The 3,437-nt window shown below is 34.7% G+C and overlaps 1 pseudogene; it reads right to left on the bottom strand.

The window, feature by feature from the left end:
- Positions 1-1,931: 1,931 nt before the first annotated feature.
- Positions 1,932-2,303, bottom strand: LOC114031748 (annotated as a pseudogene).
- Positions 2,304-3,437: the final 1,134 nt, after the last annotated feature.

Raw genomic sequence — 3,437 nt, 5'->3', positions numbered from 1 at the left:
TAAAAGCAGTTCTTCCAAAGCAAACTTTCTTGTTCCTTCAAAAAGAAAGAGAACAGAGAAAAATAAAAAAGATGATTTCTAGAAAAAGAATGCAACAGATTGTTAACAACTGTTTTTCTCCTCTGCTGTTGAGTTCTGCTTTCAAAAGCAAAAGAAGGGAATACAAATATAATTTTTATCTCTAAGATGAGAAGAATTTGGACCAAAGCCCCAAAGAGACATTTCTAAGTGGTAAGGATAAAGGAAGGAAAACAGGCACTTATGAAACAATGTGAAACAAGCAAAAGTAAAAAGATAAGAAAAGCAAGAACACTAGAAAATTCAATGCATGGTCACATAAATTGTTCACTTTGTAATGAGAACATATTGTAGTGGAAGGAGAATTGGATTTATGTGAGAGGGCCTGGGTTCAAATTCTATCTCTGTTACCTATTGTATAATTTACCTTGGGAAAGTAAAATCACTTAATCGTTAAAGTAATGATATGACCTACCTCAACTTTCAGGGGACTATATCAATTATGGCAGTTAGGAAATACAGTGGATAGATCCTCAGGACTTGGAATCAAGAAAACCCAAGTTTGAATCCCACTTCATATGTGCCTTAGCTGTGTGACCCTGAGAAAGTCATTTAATCTCCATGTGCCTCAGTTTCCTCATCTGTAAAATCAGAACTTAACTCATAGGGCTGTTTTAAGGAATAAACGAGTAAAGGAATAAATAAAAGCACATATATAGTGCTTTATAACAGTGCTATATATATGTTAGCTATTATTACATATAGAAATAATATCATCTATAGTTCAATTTAAAAATTATCTGTCAAATTTAAAGTTCAAGGAAAATTTGAAGAAGTAAAAGAACATTACCTAAATCAGACCACATTTGACCAAGACAACTGCTTGAAGAATTAATACCTACTATTTGGAGAAAGATTACCGAGGAAAAGCACAGGTTGGAAAAGGACATCCACATCAATCTAGTCTAGCACAAAGTTAGCAGGGAAGCCCTTGCTTAAGGCCTTCTGCTAAGAGAGAATCTGCTCTTTTCCAGGGCAGTCTATTCCACTTTTAGACAGCCTTTCTTTACACTGAATTAAACATCTCTCTCTCTGCACATTAATATTGTTTTTTCAACTTCATATCACAGAATTACATTTTATTAGAGTAATGCATCCCTTTTTGTGGTAGACTAAAGGCATATACATGCATCCTTATCTTTAAATGATTCAGTGAATCTGGTATCTCACCAATGAATCCTGGGCATTTGGGGGATGATAAATGCTCTATGTTTGAGATTTGTGACTCTAAAAGAAATCACATAAAGTTTGTAACTTTTTCCTTTGATATTAAGGTAATGGTGTTTTGTTTTGTTTTGTTTTGTTTTTTACAACTTAAGAAAAGATTTAAGCTTCCCAAATCAGTATGTCTCACTGTCATGTTCCTTGGAAAGCTCCTATGAAAGTAGAGGCCAGGGCTAACTCTATTTACTTCCTCATTCTGAGAAAGCAAGATGTCCACATTTCTTTGGGACATCTACTCCTCTATCCTGACCATGCTTATATATATATATATATTTCTGTATCCATATCCTCACTCTTAACCAAATGTGGGGGAGTTTTTCATGAAGTTAGTTTTCTACCCTCTTAATCTTAATTCAACTTTCTACTTTCAGACAATCTAAGCAGGTTTATATTTCAAGGGCCACTAAATCACTGTGGTGGTTCTTTGTCCCTTTTAGTATTTATAATTATAAATGGCTGTGCTTTTAGGATTGAGTTTCACCCTGAGTCACTTTGCCACAATAAAGCTAGCCAGTCAACAAACATTTATCTATCTATCTATCTATCTATCTATGGAAGGAGGGACAGTTTTATTCTTGGCAATATACAAAACTTAACACATATGTACACAGGGAAGACAAAGACACAGGCTACTCTTTAGTCTTCTCATCTAGATTCATGGTGGCGAACTTATCCTGAATTTTTTTTTCCATAAGCCTTTATTCAGTTCCTTTAATTCTTCGAAGGTATCTGTAACTAGTACAATCCTGCATTCTTCCACTGTCAGTCCACTGAAGTCAGTGTTTTTTGGGCTTGGATATTTGTGTTTGAATGAAGTCATGCTAAGCTCTTGTACATCTGGTCACAGGTTTCAGGCTCAGCAATCTGGGTGTTCTCTCCTTCCTGAAAGGCCTGCACCACCCGCTGCCACAGGTAAGCACCCAGATCTCGGCCCATTTGGTTTGGTCCAAAGGCCATTCCTCACAGAGCCTGAGGAAAAGCCAGTGAGGGATGGCTGCCATCTTAGGCCCCTGCCCTTGCTGCCCCTCTGAAGGAGGAGCTGGGTCTCAACAAGCATTTATTAAGCCTCTATTAGATGCCAGGTTCTTTGCTAAATATGACTTAATAAACAACTGTGATGTTTTGGACTTATTTATCTTTTGACTGCTATGCTTAATCAACATAATGAATAAAGTATTTTAATGGTAATGAGGATGAGGTTCAATTATATTTTACTGGTATTTGTTTGGACAATTACTATCAGTGACTCACTTTGGTATCTCCTGAATGTATACAGTTGAAATAAATTGTAAGATGAAATCAGTCATCAATGACAGTATAAACTTTATTCTCAAGTTAAATCACTATGTGACTGCCTTCTTAACCTTGAACTTAAAATGGATGGTTTGAAGACAGTTAGCCTTCTGGGAATTATGTGCAAAACTTTTCTTCTGTCTTGAAGTGAACAAAATTGAAACATGAGAATTGGAAAAGTTCCTAGAGGTAAAAATAATGCAGAGTAGTTACTATAAAACTTCATTCAAAACTGGTTTTTATTTGTCTTGTACCTAATATGACAGTAGAGACTGAGCTTCATCAAAAACATTCCATGTAGCATCTATATAGGGGTTTCCATTTTATCTACTTCAAGACCCATCATCAATTTGGAAAATATTATCTTGAGTAGAATGAATGACTACTGGCAGCATTGATGTAGATGCTAGCACCAAATCAAATAGCCATCAATACTTGGCATTCTGGAATGCATTTTCATGCTGCTAAATCCATTCACATAAACAGTTTAATTTGCTTAATAATGACTGTCTTTTGTTGAAGAAAAAGATGGTAGAATTGACTAGATTCAAGAAAGCTCAAAACAGTTGCTTTATTTGGATATCCAAATAATAAAAATGAAAATGTGAAATTGGACTTTGTAGTGTCAACTTCTTTGACTACCATATCAATGCTGTGGACATTCATTCTTCTTAAAATAAGATATTCTAAAGTTATGATAGGTCGATGACCAAAAAAAGCAAGTGTTGCAAATCTTGCTAGATCTATTCAGTTTTATAGTAAAAAAAATCATTTAAAAATAAACTTAAGTTATCTAAGTATAAGGGCTCTTAATTGTTACATCATATTCAAAATTTCCAATA

Source organism: Vombatus ursinus, unplaced genomic scaffold, assembly GCF_900497805.2.
Source record: "Vombatus ursinus unplaced genomic scaffold, bare-nosed wombat genome assembly UNPS02015255.1, whole genome shotgun sequence".
NCBI classification, from domain to species: domain Eukaryota; kingdom Metazoa; phylum Chordata; class Mammalia; order Diprotodontia; family Vombatidae; genus Vombatus; species Vombatus ursinus.
The sequence above is the reverse complement of the archived record's forward strand: the minus strand, read 5'-3'. Positions and strand labels throughout refer to the sequence as shown.